The 15,826-nt window shown below is 37.0% G+C and overlaps 1 protein-coding gene across 9 annotated transcripts in view; it reads right to left on the bottom strand.

Moving 5' to 3' along the window:
* LOC131437912 (protein phosphatase 1 regulatory subunit 16A-like) overlaps window positions 1-15,826 on the bottom strand; it is a 233,103-nt gene that overhangs the window by 215,379 nt on the left and 1,898 nt on the right. For 2 of the 9 annotated variants that reach the window (XM_058607574.1, XM_058607583.1), the window contains exon 1: window positions 4,275-4,824. The exons of 2 other annotated variants lie outside the window; for them this stretch is intronic. The gene's annotated coding sequence lies outside the window, so the exon portion shown is untranslated. Of the gene's footprint in view, window positions 1-4,274; window positions 4,830-15,826 lie in introns of those variants that run through there. 5 more of the 9 variants (XM_058607575.1, XM_058607578.1, XM_058607580.1 and 2 more) reach the window with 4 other exon arrangements.

The raw sequence follows: 15,826 nt of genomic DNA, 5'->3' as shown, positions 1-15,826 counted from the left end.
TTGACTTACGATAATATTGTCAATATTTTCTTCTTCTGAGTAGTAGGTCAAAATTATAGAAAAATATTTCCACTCAGCTTTCGATAAGGGCCGGAATATGCAAACACACAGGATCGGTCTGAGCCGCGCGCAAGGATATATGAAGTAAATAATACCTTTGTAAACAAACAGGTAAAACTAGATGCGCGCGCAGACATAGCTAGGGATGCGTGTGAGCTAGGATCCCGCAAAGGGATGGAAAGCGAAAACCGTGAATGTTGCGGTTAATGTTGCGCAATATTTACATTTGTTGTAAGAAAAGTATTTGTATATATAGTTAAGATTTTGTTAAAATTAAACGCTTGCATTTCACTGCAGTCAGGAGGTAAATTACTTTTCCGAAAGCAGCCGAAGTGTAATCGATTTTCAAGGTGGATAGACGAATCCAGGTTGGTCCAAGGTAGGACCAACTATTAGAACCAGGAAAAGTTTCCTCCAAACCCAATATTGGCGGTTCCAGTAAGGAACTGGTAGAACACTGAGGGACTCTAGGAAAAAGAGTCTCTCGTCAATAACATTGGTGGCTCCAGAAAGGAGTCTCTCGTAAATAACAAGATCTGTTATTGTAATTTATTCTATCATTTCGCTGTTTACTTTTAAATATAGCTTTTGTTTTCGAAGGTACCACCTTCTCCTGTTGTCGGGTATTACTCTGAATGTCTTTCTTTTCTTTCTCATTTTGTTTTCTTTGAGAATTTTCTTTTTCATTTCTTTTCTCGTTGTTGTGACCATATTATCGAATAATAGCATTCTGTTTATTATGTTTTTCGCATCATTAAATGTGTTTTCACTAAGACGAGATCTTCCATCAGACATCAATATCTTTGAGTACAAAAATCTTCTTTCGATTACCGCATTAGAATGGGAAACGCAAGCACACATATCGAAAAGTTTTTATAATTTCTGGTAACAGCTCTGCTGAAACAGCATCATAGAACTCGAGTTCGGAGAGCATACAATCCAAGTTTTGCCCACTGAAGAAAACATGTGCTAGAACCGCTTCCACGTAAATTTGGATTCTATCAAGGTGAAAATTCACCAATTCAGCCAGCTCGACCAATTGCTGAAACATTTGCCCATCATGAATTTTTTGGGTTTCATAAAACTCACAAGCTTCAAAAATTTGCAAAGAACTTTTTTTCTAACAAATGATTCGACAAATGTGAAATAATGTTTCTTGAAAATTCGCGCGAAATCCGCGCCATCGCATAAAACTCTGAGCAGAAACCGCGCGAAATCCGTGCGACCGTAACAACCCAGTACTTCAGTATTGTTCTCATTTACAATTCTGGAAGCGAAGAAGTGAAAACTTGCGCAATTCAATCTACCATTTAGATGATTATTTAACGATATTCGGAAGCGTGTCCGTTTAATTCGTATTTCGTCATCCAGGTCTTGACTCTAACATTACCTACCAGCCTTTTTTTACAATTCGTCCTGGTCTCATTATGTAGTATCTGCCTTCAGATTTGAATGACACTTTCTGAACATGTAGACTTTGTCACAAAACCCACTTTACATACTTTTTCCTCCAAATTTTATCTAGACTGTCTGTTGAAAAGGGCTAAACTTATTATATTATTATTTCAAATATTTGTCAAAAACTGACAAATTCTACAAAAAAGTATTTGTATTAGATCCAAAAAAGGTTACCTATCTTGGGATTAAAATTTATCAACATCGAAAATTTTTTTTGTGAATCGATTTTAAATTTTTATAGTCAATTTTTTTGCAGTGCAGACTCGATAAGGATTTTTTCAGTATTTTTACTCGAAAATTCGACAGATTTTGTGAAAATCACTGGTGCAACACTTTTTGTAGGATTTGTCGTTTTTCCACTATAACTATTAGAAAAATTTCACACTTTTCAAAAGACGTTTACCGATGCACTGAGGTTATTTGTGGTTAGTGTGGAGGAAACACCGTTGTCTTATGATTTCGCACAGCTTTTTTGAAATATTGACATATTGGAATATGTTTGTCATAAGTAACATGTGATTTGCACGGAATTCTTGTATTTTAGACGAAACCACATAAGAAGGTATAGCCTTCTTCAAGTGCATGCGTAACAAACTTAAGCCATTTGAAATACCGGGAACAAAGTTTTTCCACACTTCCTTTTCGATGGAAAAAATCTTTTCGTACTGAAACACAGTTTTGCGAATACACTGAAATCTCAATTTACCCGCATTTCATTTGATTTTAGTGTAAATAACAGGAACAATCCTACTAGGTCCGATGCTGAGACTATGGAAATGCTTAAGACATGTTTCAATATCCAAGAGCTACTTGTCCTTGGGGACTACACTGTGTTACAGCAAGAACTACAACGGCTAATGCCTGTTTAGTTTGTGGATCATACTTTTAGAGCTACACAATGCTTACTTGAATATTTATAGCTGTTTCAGGTAGGTTCCCAGTCGTGTGAGAACAAATCTTAAGATCTACACGAACATTCAGCAGTTTATGTACAATTTTTCAATGTAAAAATTTTAAAAAAGTATATTAAATTCGCGTAAATTAAGTTCGTGTAAATTGAGGTTTTAGTGTATAAGAATCGGGGACGCATGAAGGGGAGATCATGCACACGCACTTCTATAGCACTATCTTCCATATGGTATGTTGTACTTTATATTTTCATTCTCCACATAGTGCACAATTTTATTGTCTTTAGCGAATTGAATTGCATCCAACATTCTATAAAACTGTATGTAAACAACATTATTTGTCTTGTGGCATTGAACTAAATGCACACGTGTAGTATCAAGATGCATTTGCTCCTTAAACAAAACTTCAAGTTCTCGTATCGAATGTCGAATTTTGTACTAGTTAACAATAATTGCATTTATTCGTAGTGGCGGCGATAACTTTTGTTAATTTGGTTCACTCATTTCAAAATCGTTGAAGGATCGCAATTGATGGAATCGGATTAAGCTGCTTTTTTAAGCGTGGGTTCGAGGGAAGCATGTGTAGTTCGGAAACAGTACCAATTTCGTTTATCGCATTGTGAAACATCCGGTAAAAGTGAATATTGCTCTGCGCCGGGATTTGGCTGCTTGAACCTTTCACAGGCAAGTGGATTTTGAATGCAGATAAAAAAATCGAAATTTAAAACGTAATCTTCATGAAGTTGACATTACAGATGTATTGAACCGATAACATAAATAGGGTATTTCAAAAGTAAAGTGGCTTGAAGCGTATCCCGTATTGTCTTACCTGGAAAAAGAAAAATCACCTTGTCTGTGCAAGAATAGACTTACAAAATAACATTTGGAACGGCAATCTCGGAAAATTTGACGATTTCTTTTAAAAAAATTCGACAAAAATCATGTCAAATAAATTCCCCGACGATGCCAAGCCACTGTAATTAACATTGATTATGCAGTTAATAGTAAAATACATAATGTATACATAATGAATACTAAATTTTATTAGTAATTGATAATGTTTAAAAGTCTCCTATACTTCGATAAACTACGGCATATGAACAACGAAAAAATTTTAACTATTACCGCTTGATATTTTAAGTTAATCGAATAAAAACGATTCCGCATGCAAACTTGTACATCATTACCGCCCAGAAATTTGCTCGAACACGACTAACCGCTTCCTACTACCGAACACGACCCTCGAAGGTACTTTCATTCGATTCTAGTTTACATCATGGTTGGTTGCAGCTACGCATTCACCTTTCCCTTCATATCCGCATTTATGAAACGTGATTAATTGAAACACGACTCAGCCAATATAAGGGAAGTTTGAACTTAGAAACCGCAATCACAGGTTCGCAGTACTTATCATGTAGCTGCAAAATTCCTTAAGGCCAATCGCTTATGTAATTACCAGGGCACTCGCTGTTTCAGTAGGAAAGCTAACTTGTTTGTGTTTTCAGTTTTTCCACCAGTCGCTCGAAAATACTTATTGCGTGTGTGTATATATCCAAATATTTTCACAGCAGAAGCAATTGAAGCTCGCACGTCAACATACGTGTTACTTAATCGAATTAATTAGGTAAAGTATTTTTTGTGCTAATTCGTCGTCGACTTTTGCAGGAAAACAAAACCTGCCTAGTGATTTGGTGCGAGACGTTTTCATCACTTCTCACACCAGAAGTGTCGAAACCGTACAACCAAAATAAACCAACCGGACGACGCGCACCGTTTTGCATCGTAGCACGCCAAGGATTCTTCTGCAAAATCAAAACAAACATCAATCAGTGTAACCAAACCACTCACTCAAGAAGCATAAATCACATTGACCGAATCACGGCTAAGCGATTGGCGACCAGAAAGAAAAATCTTCGTCACGCGTGGTCCGCATCATCACCGGCCTACTCCATTCACGTGCTGTGTCAAGGGTAAACTGAGACCGGATGTTCTCTACTGTCCGTTTGCAGTGAGCCCCTTTCGATACAACTATTCACTTACCGGAGGACCGGTTTTCGCCACCACCCTATTTGGGAAAAAAATGCACCGACCCGGACACGGTCAACGAGTTAACGCTCTCTTAAATCACCGACAACACTCACACGGCGCGGTATTTTGATTGTTTGTCTAGAACCAACACTTCGCGAAGCTGGGCGGCTCATCGAACGGGTACAACAGAACCGCACGGTACGGATTCTCATACACAACTGAATAACCGCCACCGTCGCTGTCGGCTTCGTCGTCGTCATCGTCGTTACTCGCTGAGTGCTTGCCGAACCAAAACGGAGCGCAACAGCAAACGAAGACAACGTGCTAGTTTGAGTTTCGGTCCAGTCGGCACGGTAGATTCGCGTCCGCGGTGCACTTGATGTCTGTAGGATACCGGGTACCGCGTGATGCATCATATACTGCAGGAATTCTGATTTTCAAACACGACATCAACGAAGCCACCAATATTCCTGCGACAGACAACAGTACCTACAAATCAAGAGAACGAACCGGTTTTGGTTTGGTCTCTTTCCGCTCCCGATGACATCGTGATCGCACTGTGAAGTTAGGATTGACTGTCCAACCGACCGATAGGCGAAGCATAGCAATAGGCAGCATAGTACTGAAACCGGAAACCGTTTGTTTCCATCGGCCGTTGCGAATCTGTTCACACGGGACCGAAGTTTAAGATAAAGGGTACAGATTTTTGTCGTTGCCGGCTATTGAACAAATGGTCAAAGAAATTTCAACGGGCAGGATTTTTGGATTTGGAGATCCGTCACCGTATTCGTCTACGATTTTTCATCTGAACATTTGCATCTGTTAATCTTTCTCCGTACAAAGTGGTAGACAGTCTCAAACAAAATCCAATTAAAATTTGAACACTGTAAGAAAATCGATTTATTTTAACTCCACACGTCGTTAGGTGTCGCATAAAACAAACGATTTCGTATTTCGATCACTATTTATGACCGACTTCAATGATCGAGTGAGAGTTGCTACTCTCATATGAAAACAGGTGAGACGAAGAGTGTCTTCTGTAACTTTTGAACAATATTAGTAAAACATCTTCTTAACCCTCCTAGCGGTGTGATAATGTCTTGCTCTTGTCAAGCAGTATCATTATTATTTTTTCTTTAGGATAATTTCTGACACGTTAGAAACATTCATAATACCTAAAGTATCAGCAATAAAACCAATAAAATAAGTTTAAGAAAAAAATGTGCGGATAGAAAAAAGCGGTTTATCGGTTTACGGTTTACAAGCCTGTTGTCGTATGTTCAAATCCCGACCTGGAAGAATTCTTAGTGTCAAGGATCGTAGTACTAGTCAAGCAATGAAAGGCCAAATTCGACAAAAGAAATATAATATTAGGACTTAACTTTGCTTTGGTTAATGTCACTTATGCGATCATATTTCCGGAAGCCATTTGAGCTACGAACTTGTTCAACAAACCAATAGTGCTTTTCAAATGAGCCTAAGCTCGATGAAATCGGCTTAGCCATCTTCAAGAGAGTAGAGCGAAGAAAAAAATTTTTTTTTTTCGATTACGTCTCTTATACCATTATGTCTCCGGAACCGAATTTGTCAGCCATATGATCTTCGAACTCGATCCGCGATCTAACAGTAACGTTCAAACGAGGATAATCTTGTTGAAACTAGTTTAGCTATCTCCGAGAAAGTTAAGCGGATCGGAAAAAGTGCGTTTTGTCGGTTACGTCACTTATACTATTACACATTCGGAAACCAAAGTAAAAGCCAATTGATCTTTGAACTTATCTCACAACCCAAGAATGGTGGGTGCGTGAACAGTGGGTGGTGGGAAAACAGCCCATAAATTAAAGAAACACATCTTTCTGCATCCCCGAAAGGATGCTGAACGTACTGCAGGTGCCAAAACTCACAATTAACAAAACCTCCAACCCCCGAGAGGATTTAGAGATTTTACAAAAGCGACACCATTCTGCATTCCCGGAAGAATGCAGAACGATTCGCAGTATGTATAAGCAGAAGTAAATTCGGCACCCTATAAAGGATGCCAAACAATCTGCTAAAACCTTTTTAAGGTCAATACCGAAAGGATTCATTCACTCCATGAAGAACGATGAACCCTTTGACTATAGCTCCTTACCACATTGGGTGAGAAACAATAGAATATCCTTTAATTTTAGCTCCGCATACACAGACCCAACCATGTATGGAGAACCAAAAACCCGGATACGTAGTTGCGTTAATGCGGGCAATTAGGGAAGTGTCCGGTTATCGGCACCCTTTTCTTTTAAGCTTATAACTTCTGACTAAGTGCACATTATGCAGACATATATACATCAATGGAAAGCTAAAGTCCCTAGCTAACAACTGAGTAAGAAACTAAGTTGATTTAATCGATTGAAAAAACTTTCTTATCAATTTAGTAAAGTGATAAATTTTGGCCATTTCAAAAAGGTGTTCGGTTACTGGCACTCCAAGAAATTTCGCTAAAAATGGAAAAATATAAGTAAAGACTGCAATTATTAAAAGAAAAAAAAAGAATTTATTCTTTTCGGAGGCGTTTTGGACAAAAGTCTTCATTGTCTGATGGTGACTTCGCCTTGGCTCTCTTGGCCAATGATTTGGATGGTGGCGCCTTTGGTGTTGATTTGGCCGGTATTCCATCGGCTTCGCGGGATTGAATACGTTGCAGTCGAATTTATTGGCTTCTTATCCACTAAGCAACGTTTAATGGCATAAATCAGTGCAATAAAGTTCATTTTCCTTGACTTGGACGATTTGTTTGAAGTCGCCATGGCTGACGAATGTCTGCAAACAATCAATGTTTCAAAAATCTGTGAAAAGTCTTTAGACGAAAAAAGGTTTACATGTTAACTAAGAAATTTGATAATTTACAGACAAATTTGCAGACTAGTCACCTCTGCAGATCATTGACGATTTTTCGCGATTTGTCGAAAAAAAAATGGGGTGCCGAACACCTTGGGATGCCGTTAACCGAAATCGGTAGACATTTTGAAAATGACGAAAAATACTTCAATCGCGAAAACTTTAATAGCATCCGGTATTAAATCACGTACTAGATTGATTTCACCTCATAAATATCCAATCCACTCATCTTTACGTTTGATGCTTTTCAATTTATGATACATTTGAAAAAGTCATAAAAAACTTTTGTGTTAATTTTCACGCAAATCAAATTTGTTTTGAGCGCAGAAAAAAGTACAAGCGTCTGTTTGCTTTGGTATTCGGCACAAAAAGAATGTGTTGCTATTACACACATGACATTTGTCGAAATGACGCTATCTGCTTGCTCTCAAAAGTTACGGTGGGGTGCCGGCAACCAAACACAGTCGGCAACCGAACATCTTCCCCTACATATCAGATGATATGAAGTACCGTAATCGCATTCACACAAATCACATAAATGCCGATTGTATTCCACACGTAATCACGTAGATTTCTGCTTGGAACACAGTACAGCATCTACCAAGTGAACGAGACTGTCCTAGCCTCTTTTCACGACAGTGGACACCAGCACCAGCACGACCATTCAACAGAGAACCGTCCGTAAAACAAACTATGTGTTCATAAAGTTGTCGTTCCAAATAACCAGATAACCATTCCTCACAAAGAGGATAACTCACATTAAATGCTTTGAAAGGAAAACTGCATGTAAGAGTTAGGTCACTAGGACGAGTAAATACTAATCCCATGTAACCATTTGAGACCACAAGCGAATGTGGCTAGTAGCATAGTCTATAGCGTTACTATTCCAAAGCCCTGTAACCTTAAGATGGTATGCACAAGATACTTCTTGTTTTAGAAACACATGTAGTGGTTTAATGCACAGTAGCGCCTCTAGAGCAGCAGTAAGAGTTGTCATGAATGCTCCTATCATCGCCATTAGAACCATCCTTTGGAGATGATTTAGCTTTGACTGAACAGTCGCAACTTCTCCTTTCTGCCACCATACAAGACATCCATATGCTAAAATTGGTCTAACAATAGTTGAGTAGATCCAATGAATGTATCTGGGTTTAAGTCCCCATGATTTTCTTTCTCTTTTAATCCTGAAGTACTGAAGCAGACCAATTCAGTTTTGAATCAAGAATAACCCCGATGTATTTAACTTGAACAACCACAGTAACCTCTGAACCGAAGAACTGTAACTGTGCCCGGATTTACAGATAATCCAACCTGACAACACAATTACTTAACAGATCACAGGGCTTGCTGCATTAAATCAAAGAGTGTTAATCGTCAGCAAAACCGTAAGTCGGAAATCCAAGGTTATTAAGTTTTTCTTAAAAAACCATCAGCGACTAGGTTCCATAGAAGTGGGGATAGTACACCACCTTGAAGACACCCACAGACACTCAGCTTTCTAATCTCTGCTTGCCGAAGTGATGAACGAAGAAGTGAAAAATTTCCGATATCGAAAAAAATTTCAAAAAAAATGTTTTTGAGATAACACTAAATCTCGACGTTTCATGCAATTTTAAGAGTTTCGGCATCAAAGAAAATTTTAGATTTCGGAAATTTCATGAACTCCCCCCTATGGTGCTTTCTCAAGAACGAAAATTTTTTAAAACTTCAACCGCTGGGCACTTTTTTCGAGGTGCTTAAACTTTTGAACAATGTGTTTTGTCGGTTACGTCACTTATACCATTATATCTCCGGAACCAAAAGTCACAGCCATTTGGTCTTCGAACTTAAACAATGGCCTAACAATAGCTATCTTGTGTCAAATTGGTCTCTCCGTTCGTGCAAAAACAATGGTTTGCTATACTGAAGATATATTCATCAATCTAATCTTCATCAAGAGCAACTCAATCATTCCAGCGCACAGTGGTTCAAAAGCGCAATTTTACGCTCTTAATTGATAACTCATAGGAACGTGGTTTTTGAGAAGCAGTATGTTCAGAAAAATTGCTCAGAATGATAGATGCCATATTTTGACAAATTTTATTTTTATTTTTTAAAACTACACAACTTTCTCAAACATACTATGCTGCTATCATTTCAGTTTAATGAAATAGAGCAATTTTTCATGTTTTTTTTAAATAAAATTCTAACTTGTCTATTATCAAAAGGCGCAGGAAGGTGCAGATGAGAATACTTACACTTCAAAAGAGCTTTCATACCGTGGTTGAATTACTCGTCTGCGATCGTCTGCAGGCGAGATATGTTCTTTTCAAATATCCTTGTCCCTCACATTTGCAATGATATTAATGTCGTTTTCGCTTGATACCAAACCTAACCCAGTTTCCACCCTAACTGCTGTCAAACCGTTTGTTTGAAGCTAGTTTCGAACCTAGTTTTAACGTTGTTGAACTGAAAATCGAGTCAGTTTCGAACCTGGTTGTTATATCAGGTTTGCTCAAACCGCCGTTGCTAAGCGCGAAAACAACACAGTTTCGTGAAAAGTGTTTGTTTGAAGAAACTACCCTGGGTCAGTTTCAGTGTTCTCAAGCGAAAACGACATAAGCTTCATTGTATATCAGATCAGATTTCAGTATATATTCGTTACCATGGAAACTCTCACAATAAAAGGTTTTTATGGACATCGAAGTTTACGAATAGAAAAGTTTGGTAATAATTACAGATGTTTTTTGAAAGTAACTGTCCGACGTTTTTTTGAAAGTGAGATAAGAAGCATATATAAGTATCATAAGTATATTACATCATATAATAAAAAGCAAAGTCTTGGCATTACATTCCTTTTGTGGAATTTGGCCTTTCTGTTTCAACAGACTTCGCAGCCGATTCTTAGTGTACAGAATCATTGCATGGCTAATACTATGGATCCTACTGACACTAAGAATCCTTCCAGGTCGGGGCTCGAACATACGATAACTGGCTTGTAAGACCAGCGTCCTATGCATTGAACCGCCAACCCGGGACAAGTAATCATATAATTCTGTTGTTTATTACATCATGTATTATTATTATTATTATTATTATTATTATTATTATTATTATTATTATTATTATTATTATTATTATTAGTATTATTATTGTTATTATTATTATTATGATTATTATTATTAGAAGTAGAAGAAGAACAGCATAACTTACACTGCGACATTAACTGCATAGCATATCATTTCATATATTATAGTCTTACATTATTTTATGTTATTATATAAAATGTTTTTTTTTTTATAAAATTTTTTTTATTCAGGCCAATTTGCGTGGAAGCTTTACGTGGCCGAATGAGCCATGTTTTTATTAGATAAAATAATGTTTTTACCGTTGGATCTCGTTGTCACCCTTTTTCTAGGGGGAGAGGAGCTTCCATTTTTATCTTGCGATGAGTGAGGGGCACTTTGTTCGTGGCTCGTCTCGTCCTCCATTGCCGCATCGGTGGTATCGTTGTTGGTTTCCGTTTTTTCTTTGTTTTCCTTGTAATTCGCATTCTTGGGTTGGTTGTTAGTTGCTGTAGACGCGCCTTGTTGTGCATTATTTGCAGTTGTTGGTGGGTTTGATGGTACAACAGAAGTACGGCGCTCACTAGTTTCCGTTGTTGGGCGGTTGTCCTTATTTTTATTTAAAGATGTCCTTTTTGCAGTTTCAGTGCAAGGTTTGCCGTAGTGTGCAGGTTGTTCACAAAACTGACATGTAACCAGTTGATTTTCATACGTAATCAGCGTTTTACACGGATGTATCCCGTCTTGATCACAAATGATGTAAGATGGAATTTCTTTACGTAGTTGAATACGTACTACTCGCACGCCATTCCGGATACCCGGAAAAAAATTCCGCCATACTTCCCTTTCTATGGAAAGAACTTCACCGTACTGCGACATACATTCCCGAACATACTGCTCGCTGGTCTGCGGGGGAAGGTCATGCACGCGTACTTCTATGGCATTGTCCACCATGTACACAGGGATTTTATATTTAACATTGTCATGATCAATACTGTGCACCCCGTTATTAACCGAAGCAAATGCAATTGCATCTTTTTCACGTTTGAACATAATGTACACACAGTTAGACGCCTTGTTGAATTGAATCTCACTTACATCAGTAACGTTTAGATGCATTCGTTCCTTAAGCAAGATTTCAATTTCGGTTGCTGCTGGCCTAACTTTGCAGCGCTTGAAATCAATACAAATTGAATTTGGCCTTGTAGGCCAAATTCAGGCTTTGTTAAATCGTATTTGCCCATTTCGTACACTCTATTGTTCACTACACTGTATTGTCTTTGTTTCTATCGTCTCGACCGTAAGCAATTGTCGACTGTGTCTGATGAGATGCCAGCACGAACTGATATATAAAATGTTGTATGATATTATACTGTATTGCATTATATGAGTAGTACTATGTACCACTGCGCAATATATAAATTTGTTTTCCTTATAAGTCATCATTTTTAAAGTAATCTTTTAACTAAATATCAAGGTCGTCACAAGGTGAGCTTGGTCCTCACAGGTTCCTGTCTAATGCCTGCATGTGTGTCTGTGGTGACAATTGGTCGATGGATGCGAAATGGCATATAAATTCAAGCCCATTATACATTGTACTAAATATCATAGCATATCGCAACATATAATTTTTTCATTGTATCATTTATTATATATTTCATTGTACTATGTTATATTGTTTTTTTATTATTAATTTGTCTTAAAAAATAATATTATATATTATTTTTATAGATGTGGATATTATTATTACTATTAGAAGAGAAATATTCTACTTGCTACAGTATTGCGAAGATAGAAGAGCATAACTGACACTCTATATTAACTGTTATTTTGTATATAGTTTTATAACATATTATATGATAGTAGATTCAATTAATTTTTATTATATTGTATTATATTGTATTGTATTATATTATATTATATTATATTATATTATATTATATTATATTGTAATCTATTGTATCATTTTATGTTATTTTAATTTCATTACACTATGTTTCATTGTATTTATAAATATAAAACGTAAAGGGGAGTCACTTCAGCACAAATTTCATATTTGAAAACTTTTAAAGTATTCCGGAAAACCTTCGAATCAGTAGATTAGCCTTTAATCACTAAGCATCTAACCCGGGATACGGTACATTTACCTTGCCGGTTCTGTTTTTGTTCTCCCGTCCAATGTCACGGCGAGATTGATTTCGCAGCCGATGAGTAGAAGTGAGCATAGCAAAAACGGAGACCGTGAGTGTGAGCGCGAGAAATATAGAGAAACGATTTTCGACTCCGGCATGATTAGCATTCTGCATGTTGCGAATTGTGACAGTCGAGAGTGACAAAGCAACCGAGTTGGAGGCATGGACTGAATCATACTAAAGCGAACGGAAAAAGGTTTCCGGAACTCACCAAGTTATGGAAACACATGACTGGAGGAGTGAGTTCTTCCTTTTTTGACTCAATGAACTTTAATATTAGGTACTTTTTAACAATTGGTGAATCGGCAGTCAATCAATTTTGTTGGAAATATATTTCATCCGGGTTACTTTGACCTACGACAGTTCCTTTAACGGAAAATACCACACGGAACGACCGAGATTAGCTCTGCGCCTAATTCGTATTCCTGTTTTTGAATTAGTTGATTTTAACAACAAAATTTCCAAAATAACTATAAAATTAGTTAAAATTTAGAATTTACTGTGCTGAAAAAAACTCTTATTTTTAGAGAATGTGTTTAGTTGGCGAATATTCTGGACACAAACCAGCAATATTTCGATCCAATACGAAATTCTCATTGACAACTAATTTCGTTATTAAAATCAGAAACTTTGATTCTATTTATCTATCACCGTCATTACTGAAGGACAGTAGTGTCAAAGCAAAACAATCCATTAAAAAGCTAAAAGGGACAGTCTTGTTGAAACTGCTCGCAAATTGTTTAGATGTTTTTCGCATGTGTCACGATATATCCCTATATAAATTTCTAAACCGATATGTAAAAATGACGTAAACTGTTAGTGGAAAGTGTATTTATTCAGAATTTGTGCGCAGCTGAAGCGATTGTGGGTAATAATGTTTTTACGGGAAACAGTGAAGTGAGTTTCGAATGTTGCACTCTAATTGTATACGTCAAATGATGTTTTTTTGTATCTTCTCATTCCGGGCTACGCCGTCCGGTGTACTACTTGTATTCGGTTTTTGTTTTCCGAGTGCTCAAAGTTTTCAGTGAGAGAGTCGATTTCGCGAAGTCGAATGAAGAAAACAGCGATTTAGAAGTAAAATTTTTCAAAAAGAAGTTTATGTTTCGCTTATGTCTTTTTCTCCAATACAACATCGTATTTATACCTGCAAATATAGAAAAGATAACCGCGACTGAAATTTTTTTCGGTAGTAGTGTGCCATCTAGTGGCTAGTAGTCATTACGGTGTTAACGAGCGCCATATAGCTGCTAATAGCAAAAACCAATTCAACCATTTATGTTGGTTGAAAACAACGTTTTATTTCTCTAATTCAACTAAAAAATTAGTTGAATGGATATGAAGCGTGCCTTAGCTAAGAAATGACAGCACGTTTAATTGGTGAATTCAACTAAAAAAAATAGCCATTTCAACAAATATTTTATTATTATTAAGAGAATCAGAATTAAAAAATCTAAATTAGCAAAAGTAAGATTTTTTCAGTTGTCTCAAAAAATAACTAACTAAAATCAGAAAATCAACTAATTTTTTCGCCAAAATGCTAATTTCGGTCTTTCCGTGCACGAATCTTATAGATCTTAACGATTGATGTCAACATGAACATCTTACGATGATTTTTTAACTTCAATTAAAACTGATACAGATTAAAAACTAATACTGATTAAAACACTTTATTTTTGAGCAAATACGTAGTGTTTATCTGAAGAACGGCTCGACCTTTTCCTCCTGTGTAGGAATCCCTCAACATAGCGCTTTTGCGGGTTTTCCGGTAGCCGGCTTCATCCCCTTCTACAGATTCAGGTTCACGTTCAGCATGGGGGAGTAGCAACCATTCGTGAGAAATTTAAGAATCCCCGGAGCATGCAAATAGGGGACCTCAGCTTGAGATGGTTGGATGAACTACAAGACCCACTTGCATTTCTCTGCACACAGACACGCGTACACACTCATTAAACATATCTAGCACTGGCCTACTAGACCATTATTGTAGGTCGTAACGGCCAACGTTGAAAGCCAGCGTAGTGCCTCTTTGTATTTTTTTTGCGCGTGAACCAATACGAGTGGTATCCGATGCCAGGCGATTGGGAAAAATGAATGCCAGCAGCCACCGATCGCACTAACAATACACGAATGGAAGCTTCGTTTCTTTGGTTAACCGAATAGATGAATTCTTCTATTCTAGATTTAACGAGCTGAAATAGTTCAGCTGATCAAGTTTTATTTGCACATTTCCTCTCGATATCAGAACCGAAACAAGTATTTTTTTGTGCATTTGGTTTCAGTACAGTGCAGTAATGAAATTGAGATTATAAACTGGAATAAACTTTTATGTACGATATGGCAGCCAAATTTGAGCTGCTGGGCACTGAAGAGTCGGAGACGAAACTTTGACAATTCTTCGTTACACGCAAAGTTTAGTGCAACGTGTTAGATTCAAATTTAATTTTTTTTTTGCATAAAAAAAGAATCGAAAATTGTATAAAAAGAATCACCTTGACTAGTGAAACTAAATGGTGAAATTACATACTTTTGTACAGGTGTTTTAGTTTTTTTTTTTGTAAAATATGTAGGATGTATTTTGATTTGAGTACAATGAGAAATTGATTTGAATACGATGGAAATCTCACAGAAAATATGGACGCACCAAGTTTTCAGAAACAAATGTGTTGGATATTAACACACTTACAAAAATTACGTCTTCTGAGACCGACATATTCGAATACCGAGGTGGTAAAAAAGAGAGAACGCTAATTTTTACTGACTGAAATCTATTTAGGATTATGAAAAAAAGAGTTGTCTTTCTCAAAATTATACAAAAAACTGCAACCCGAAGTCGTTTAAAAAAAGTGGGAACGCTTATTTTGGCTGACCATATCTCAGTTGTTAGTATTCCGATTTTTTTAATTTTATGATCCTTTGAAAGATAACATTTGACTTCAGAGTGCCAACTTGTTTGGTCACATCCTACATAGAAACCTTCATTTTTTTTTGCTCGAGCTCCTTTAGTATACGTTTTTCCAAACGATGATTAGCAGGATCTTTTTTTCAACTTATTTTCGGTCAATCCTCAAATGTGTTATTTTCTCCGAACGTCCTGATCGCTCTTCGCACAGCTTTCTCACTTACTCCTTTCATTTTTGCTATCTTTCTTATGTCGTTTTCGCTTGATGCCAAACCTAACCCAGTTTTCACACTACCTGCTGTCAAACCGTTTGTTTGAAGCTAGTTTCGAACCTAGTTTCAATGTTGTTGAACTGAA

This window comes from Malaya genurostris, chromosome 3, assembly GCF_030247185.1.
Source record: "Malaya genurostris strain Urasoe2022 chromosome 3, Malgen_1.1, whole genome shotgun sequence".
Classification (NCBI taxonomy): domain Eukaryota; kingdom Metazoa; phylum Arthropoda; class Insecta; order Diptera; family Culicidae; genus Malaya; species Malaya genurostris.
Note: the sequence above shows the minus strand (reverse complement) of the source record. Positions and strands in the feature narration are given on the sequence as shown.